At 34.4% G+C, this 8,869-nt stretch overlaps 1 pseudogene; it reads left to right on the top strand.

The window, feature by feature from the left end:
• The first annotated feature begins 4,924 nt into the window (after positions 1-4,924).
• Positions 4,925-6,083, top strand: LOC140522876 (obg-like ATPase 1 pseudogene; annotated as a pseudogene).
• Positions 6,084-8,869: the final 2,786 nt, after the last annotated feature.

Below are 8,869 nucleotides of genomic sequence, written 5' to 3'. Positions count from 1 at the left end.
TCTCATAGACTTAGTACTTCATTGCAATGCAAGGATTTAAATAATTCCCAATGATCTCTTAAGGCAAAATGCCTTCCACATCCAGGGAAAGAACTATAAAATTCAATTACAGAATGAAGTAGATCATTTTTTTTTGTATTATGTCTTGATTTGTTCTATGATTTCTCCCATTTATTTTAATTCTTCTATGCAACATGACTAAGCTGAAAATATGTTTATTAGAAATGTGTGTATAGAGCCTATATACAACTGTATGCCATATCAGGGAGGGAGTTGGGAGGTGGGGGAGAGGGGGGAGAAAGGGAAGGGAAAAATTTAAGATATGTGGAAATGATTGTAAAACACTGAAAACAATTAAAATAATAATAATAATAATAATAATAGAAGTTGTCTCATATTAATTTTGCTAGGACTAAAGTTATAGAACTGTGATGAATGTGTATATCAGTAATACATAGTTTGTCTATACTTGAGGAAGAACTCTTAAATGATTAGAGGCATCCAAAAATGAAGTGAGGTGGGTACCTGGATAGATAATATAGATAAGGATAGATACATGATTTAGAGAGGTAGTCTCCCTTCCTTTGGCATCTTTTCCAATACTGAAATCTACAACGTGTTCTCTATATGTTTTAAAATATGTTGAGAATTATTTTTGAATGATAAAATAGTAAAATGTGAGACATTTAGGTCAACGAAACCCGTAAACTTAAAATAGACACGTAAATTGTTTTAACAACAAAACCACCTCTAATTGCATATGGTTTCCTCACCATTTTTTTTCTTCTTTACAGAATCATGTTTCTATAGTGTTTTGTTACAGAATCATGGCAGCTATTGATATTAAATTGACCAGTTTATAATTAATAGGCCAATCTTTGTTTCCTATATTTTAGTGAAAGTCAACATACATGTCCTTTTTAATTTTCAGGGTCATTGCCTGTCCTCTGTGACTTCTCAGAAATGACAGCAAATGGCTCTGTAATAGTGCTTACATTTTCTGCTGCTCAGGGATCTGTACCAACAAACCTCAGTGAATAGAGCCTACAAACCTTTCAGTCGCATGAGATTCTGCTGCAGTTGTGTAGAGCCCACTTTAATGCAATGACTATTCACAACTATTTACACAGAACACTTTGTTCCCTTGGGGAAAAAAAGAGAATTAATTTAAAAGTCTTCATTTTAAAAGCCTTAAATAGTTTCACTGGTAAAGCTTCATGGAAATTTTTACTGTGGCACTTTGCACTCTTTTAGGAAGAGAAGAGGAAAATTCCACTTGTGCATATGACCCAAACTTAACTAATCAAGCATTTCCATTTTTTTATCCAGTTAAATTTAAAAATTGATTAATTCTATTATTATTATATTACTCTGATATCTCCCCATGCCTGCTCATCACATTTTTAAAGACAGTTCAATGTCTTTGCAAAGGTTTCTGCCTTGTAACTGCAATTCTGTTGGTTGGAACTTGAATTCACCTGACCCCCATCATCTGAGGCCATCACAAATCAGTATTTAATTTGCAAGAGACATTTACAAATCACTTTGTCTGTGCAAATGTGTCCATAAATGCAAGTTGAGTTTATGAATTCCATGGAACTGGATAAAAAATAAGAAAGAAATTGCTAAATGAAAGTATGTTTGTCACATAATGCTTATACTCCAAATAACTGTAAAGGAAATAAAGGAAAACTATATACTGAGAAGAAACATATGAAGGAGTCTGCCCTGCCCAATACCTTGACCTCAAACAAGAAGCACATGTGCTGAGAAATTCATTAGCCCCAGTGATAAATATATATTACTTGTAGATTAGGTAAGTTTGAGATTTCTTCTCCATAAATTGAACATATAATATGTTCTTTATTTTAAAAAGTTTATATGACATAGAAATTTTCCAACAGATAGGCTTGTATATTCTTTCCTTTTTTTCCTGTGATTATCTTTTGCAAAAATGAAGAGGGATCAAGGATGTGGCACTGCTATTTCTTAATCCTTCAGCTGTTGACACAGACACATCTCTACTATTCACAATTAGAAATCCATCAGAAATTATTTTGAAAAACAGTATATTTCTAACACAATGGTTGCTGTGGAGGCGTCAAAAGGCAGTCTTTGCCTTCAAGAAGCCTATACTTATAAATAAACCAAGCTTTTTTAATTACATTTTTATAAGCTGGTTAGTCTTCCCTAATCTCCAGTTTTTCCATTTACAAATCATTTATTTTCTTGATAACTTTTGTGATGTGGTTAAGTGACAACGAAGTTATTTCTGGGGAAAAATTCTGTCTTAACCTCCACCTACCGAGAATGAATGTTCCTTGATAACAAAGACAAACAAATAAGCATGTATATGGACTACAAGAACAGCATTTGACATTGTTTATAGTATTCTGTCTTATTAGTCCCCTAAAAGGAAGTCAGCTTCCTTATAGTGACCTTTTTATTTATATTCTTTAGTTGTAGATGCATTTTTGGATGGGACTGTTATTCCAATTTCTAATCACTGACAGTTAAGTTCTCAGAGTTTAATTGCTACATTTTTTTTTAAGAATCTAGGAATAGCACTCCACGGTTGGGAATTTTTTCTCTAATGCTTTAGGTTGTGAGTTTCCATCAGAATATTTTATATCATAATTGTGAGTTGACCATCACTTGCATCATCACATTCAAGTAGTTTTTAGAAAGGAATGTCTAATAAGGTGGCGTAATATCAACAATAAATATCAAGCATCCCTCCAAAAATCTGTGACACTTTCTAAAGAAAAAAAGGGAAGGAAATAAACATGTAGTAAGCTCTGATTATGTGCCATGAACTATGTTAAACACGTTGCAAATTTCATCACACTTGATCTTCATGGCTGCCCTGAGAGTTAGTTGTCATTATAATCCTCATTGTACAGTTGTAGAAACTGAGAGGGGCAAAGGCCAAATGATTTCCCAAAGTCACACAACTTGAAAGTATCTGAGACTGCACTTGATATCTAATCTCCCTGACTCCAAGCACAGCCTGCTATCCACTCTTCCATAGTTAATACAAAGGCCAGGAGACATGTGACTCAATCAAAGGAGCAGCTCATAACTTCTTGTTTCAATGTCATATTTACCCCTTTCCCTCATGGATTGCCCAAGAACTTTTACTTAGATGTGATCTACCTTCATCTCTGCGGTCCTTATGGAGCCATCAATCTATATTCAATCTATCCTTAGATTTATTGTTGATGGTTCCTTCACAGAGAATGTTAGAAAGTTCTCTAGATTTCCAAAGTACAAAAGGTTCTATTGTGGAGTATGTGGAGTAGAAAAAAGCACAAATCATAGCCCAAATTGCTTTCCACTAACCAATTCTTTTTTGGAGATAGTTCTTTCTCTTTTCTCCACAAACACATGTCAACTGAACATTAAAACTTCTCCAGGCTGAGACCTGTTTACTTTTTTTTATGATTGCTTGGGCATAATCAAATTCTTTGAGCCAATATGATTTCTTCCCCTGGGAAACTTCACCCACATTTCATCAAGTGGCCACCAGTGACATCCGTATTTATCAAGGTCTCTTAACATTTAGTTGGAATGTCTTTGGTATATTTAATTTGATCAGACCATGTCCATATTAATCAATCCAGTTTATCACTTACTTTAAGTGGGTGGGATAATTTGATTGTTACCCAGTCAATTAACACAAACATTATTTGTGACCAGTTTTGATGTTTGCTCTCCCCATCTGATCTATTGTATTTTTAGAGTGTATTTGGCAGGGTTCATTATCCTAAATTTTTCTAAGCAATTTAGTGACTTGGGAAGGATCTACATTATCTTTTTTTGAATGCCTCTCATAGTGCTACCAAAGTGCTCAGGAAAAGTCCATGTATCATAGTCCACAACGAAATTCAATAATTAACAATATTCCCTACTTCTGAATACATAGTAATACAATTTAAAAAACAAATATAATTATACAGAGTTCTAATAGTTTCTTGACTGTCTTGAATTAAAAGAAAATCTTTCCCAATTCAAAACAATCAAGAAAGGAAAAGGTGAAAAGAAAAGCAGGCCACATTTCTTCTTTACTTCTTTTTATAGAGGAGGGGTACATGACAGAAAACTTGCCAGTAGAACCCTCTTCCCATCCTCAGAGTATGCACAGCATATCCTAGCTTCTTCTAAATGATGTCAGGAGACTTTCTGAGATATCTGCTGGAGGACTTCTTTCTATTTTAGAGGAGGTGTTGGTATAATTGTTAACTCCTTTAACCATATGTTGAAGAAGCACACTAGTGATTGGTTACTAAATCTGAACTTGGGCTACATATAAAACACTTCCTTGGCAGCAACTCATCTTATTTTTTCCCTCTCTTTTATCAAAGATAATGGTTTGCTGTAGGCCTCTCAAAGGAGATCGTATGTATATAATGAATTGAGTTGTGGACCTGAAATAGGAGTACATGAGTTCAAATATGGCCTCAAACACATATTATCTGTTTGATCCTGGGCAAGTCAATTAACCTTGCTTTCCTCAGTTTCCTCATCTGTAAAGTGAGCTGGAGAAGGAAATGGCAAACCACTCCAGTATTGTTGCCAAGAAAATCCCAAATGGGTCACAAAGATTTGGACACAACTGAAATGATCAAATATCAACAACAGACCTCTGGGAGTAGAATTAGCCTTGCAATCTCTCATGCAGAGACAACATGAAACAGTCAGAACATGGTTCTCTACCTCCAAGGACTTACTTTTCCCACCAAAGTTGTCAACACACCCTACCGTTGCTTGAGTACATGGTCCTACTGGAACTTTTATTCCTGTTGTGTCTATTAAATAAAGCAACATTACCCTCTGCTCTCCCCTCCTTCCACTACAGTCTGCCTCCATCTCCTTTCTCCCTGCATGCTGGGGACTTCTGTGTCATAGTCACCCCCTCAGCAAGATGACTCCAAAAAAAGGAGGTGATGGAATTAAATCCCATCCAATCATTGGAAGATTTGGGACTTCACTGAAAATTGGTATTGTTGGATTACCAAGTGTTGGGAAATCTACATTCTTCAACGTCCTAACAAAAAGCCAGGTAGCTGCAGAAAACTTCCCATTCTGCACTATTGGTCCCAAAGAGAGTTGAGTACCCATACCAGATGATAGATTTGACTTTTTATGCCAATATCACAAACCTCCAAGCAAAATTCCAGTCTTTTTGAATGCAGTTGATACTGCTGGCCTTGTGACAGGGGCTAGGAAATGCCTTTTTGTGTCACATAAATGCCACTGTGATGGACTCTTTCATCTAATGCGATCATTTGAAGATGATGACATTACTCATATCGAAGGAAGTGTAGATCCTGTTTGAGATATAGAAATAATACATGAAGAGCTTCAACTTAAAGATTAGGAAATGATAGTGCCCATAACAGATAAACTAGAAAAGGTTGCTGTGAGAGGAGACAAGAAATTAAAACCTGAATATGACATAATGTACAAAATAAAAACTTAGGCTATAGATGAAAAGAAGTCTGTACACTACTATCATGACTCGAATGACAAAGAGACTGAAGTGTTGAATAAATACCTGTTTCTAACTTCAAAACCGATGATCTACTTGGTTAACCTTTCAGAAAAGGACCACATCAGATAAAGAATACGTAGGTAAGCATGATCCAGGCACCTTAGTCATTTCTTTTAGTGGGCACTTGGAACTCAAGTTACAAGAAATGAGTGCTGGGGAGAAATGGAAGTATCTGGAAGAGAAAATGATACAAAGGGCTTTGCCAAAGGCTGGCTATGCAGCACTTCAACTAGAATACTCTTTCACTCCAGTTCCAGATGAAGTACATGCATGGACCATCAGGAAAGGGATGAAGGCTCCTCAGACAGCAGGAAAGATTCATACAGATTTTGAAAAGGAATTCATTATGACTGAAGTAATGAAATATGATGATTTTAAAGAGGAAGATTCAGAAAATGCTGTCAAGGGTGCTGGGAAATACAGACAACAAGGTAGAAATTGCATAGTTGAAGATGAAGATATTATCTTCTTTAAACTTAATACACCTCAACAATCTAAGAAGAAAGGAATTTTAAATATTACTCATTGATCAGAAATGAACAATGCTATTTCAAAGGAAAAAAATAAAGAAAGAAACACTGGAGATTGAACACATACTGTGACCTCATGAGCATCAAAATGTTGGAAGAACACCAGACACATACATTTGCATGTGTGTATGGAAAGCCCATCCCAGTCTACCAGCACACTCCTAAGGGAGAGGGAGAGACAGAGAACCGGCCCAGCAGTGGTTTCATCTAGAAGTTAAGGTTCTGGATATTAAAAACAAAGGATTGTGTTCATCGTCTCTGCTGTACTTGGAATTAACTTGGCAGAATAACTAATTCATAGTAATTGTTGTAATTTTGAATTTATTTGTTTAGTATCTGTAGTGGTATAGGTAAGTGCTGAGTATTAGTGGGAAATTCTCTCTCTCTCTCTTTCTCTCTCTCTCTCTATATCCCTCTCCCTCCCTTCCTCCCTCCCTCCCTCTCTTTCTCTGTATATAGAGATATAGATACAAATATAGAGATATAGATAGATATACATATAGATATGTACATTTACTTACATACATATGTACATATGTATGTGTAAATACATACACATATTAAATATGTATGTATACATATGCGCATATATATGCACATAGATACATATATACATCTACATATATATAATAAATGTACACATATATATGTATGTATACATACATACACACACCTAAATACTGTTCTTGTTATATATTCTCAGTAAATATCTCTTTGTAAAAAAGTAATCAACCTTAGTTGATTAAAAGATTCTATGGTTATAATCTCTGAATACTAATGATGATATAAGTGAGATGGTAACTATAACTGATGATTACTATTGAGAGGAATATCCATAAAGCCAAGGCTCCAAGGCTCAAGCTGATAGCACTAGAAAAAAAATACCCCTTGCTTATGGAACCTCGAAGGGTTAGGTAGTCATGTGTTCCTGACTCATCAATGCAAGGAGAGAGCAAGCAATATAAAGGTACCATGGATGGTTATTTTAATTATTTCAATAAGCATTTATTCTTATAAATCTTCCTATGTTTATCACAGCTCTTCACATTCAGTTTTTCTTAGTGTTCAATAATATTCTTTTACGTTTTATGTCACAGTTGTTGTTTTCCAGTTTTTTTTATCAACAGATGGATACACATTTTGTGTTGGGTTCTTTGCTAAGAATATTTTGTTACTAATTAGACCTTTGTTTCTGTCTTTTGCCTCTGTAGGGTATATGCTCAGGATACATATAAGCTTCTTATTGCCATGACAAACATGGTTGGGATTCAATTGTCAGGAGACACTTGCACATCACTAATTAGGAGATATATGGTTTCTCTTTGAGTAGATATCTCCATTTCTGAAAAGCAGAAGAGTTGCTCTTCAGTGTCTCTTCTAAGAGAAGCAGTGCTGTACAATACAGATAATGCCAGAGTTTTAGTTAATCCTCTGCCACCAATGAACAAATTACCTTCGGATAAAACACATAGCCTCTTTAGGTTACAACCTACTCACTCAGAAGGTGTTTGTATGAAAAATTTTTGTTTCTGAGTGGAACCAATGACTCTAGCAGAAATAGGTTTAGAACTTGAGTGAAAATATAAATAGTTTCTAATTCAAGGATCTAGGTTTCTAATGCCTTGTATATAGGGATAACATAAACCTTAGAAAAAAGTATATTTATTCAGCAAATTATTATTGAAATCCTGATGAAATTACAACATAATTGTCCAAAAAAATAGGGTAGTAACTGAATAGGGACTAGGATAGAGACTGTACCTATAGCTTTATTTTTATAGATAATTCCCAAGCTTGAAAACTTCCTTTGTCAATCCAATTCGGTACTTCTTCTGTAACTTACAGTTTTAAGAGAGTTTCCTATGGTACTTGAAGCTTATTTGACTTTCCCAGGGTCACACAGCCATTATATATCAAAGGCAGAACTTAGACCTGAGACTTCTTAGTTTCAAGACTGGCTATTGAGTCATAAACATGCCCAATATTATCTATTAATATATTCTTGTTTGGAGCCTTTTTAATATGCTCTTGTTCTAGTTTGTTGTGTATAATGGGGTGGATGATGAAAGATGTGTTTCATATGACTTCACATCACAGATGGATTTTGGAGTAAATGGCTCAGTACTTTAGAGATATCATTGGTCTACTATGTTGATCTTTAAGAAGACATTATGAGAAGACTTATGCTAGTTTCCTGAAGATTACCACTTTTCTAATAATGAGCAATTCAATTAAAAGAGATAATTAGTTTATGATTGCATTAACAGATATTTAATTGTTATTTTGCTTATACTGTAGTTGCTTGAATATTTAACACAGCATCCTAATTAAAATTTATGCAAGCAAGTAATAAACACAAAATATTGATGTTAGAGATTTTTCTTGTTAATGTAACTCTAGTGTTAATAGAATGTTTGAAAATGAGAATACAATCTGTTGATGATATATGAAGAGTGGCAAAGGATCTTGAATTTTAAATTGGCATTGTTTATTAAGAAACAGTAAAATCTCGCTCCCTCCACCCAAAAAAGTTACTGATATTTATTCTGAGAATATTATGATATTTTATATTATTTTATATTAAATATTGTAATTTTATACAATGCAATAGATATATTTATAATGATATTATTACCATTCTTTTAAAAATTATTTTGTTTTCAGTGTTCTACAATCGCTTCCATATAGCTTAGATTTTTTTCCCCGTCCTTTCTCTCCTTCCTCCTTTTCTTCCCCCTCCCTCCCTGAGTTGGCATACAATTTTATATAGATTCTACACATACAT

Source organism: Notamacropus eugenii, chromosome 2 (assembly GCF_028372415.1).
Source record: "Notamacropus eugenii isolate mMacEug1 chromosome 2, mMacEug1.pri_v2, whole genome shotgun sequence".
In the NCBI taxonomy this organism is placed as follows: domain Eukaryota; kingdom Metazoa; phylum Chordata; class Mammalia; order Diprotodontia; family Macropodidae; genus Notamacropus; species Notamacropus eugenii.
The sequence above is the reverse complement of the archived record's forward strand: the minus strand, read 5'-3'. Positions and strand labels throughout refer to the sequence as shown.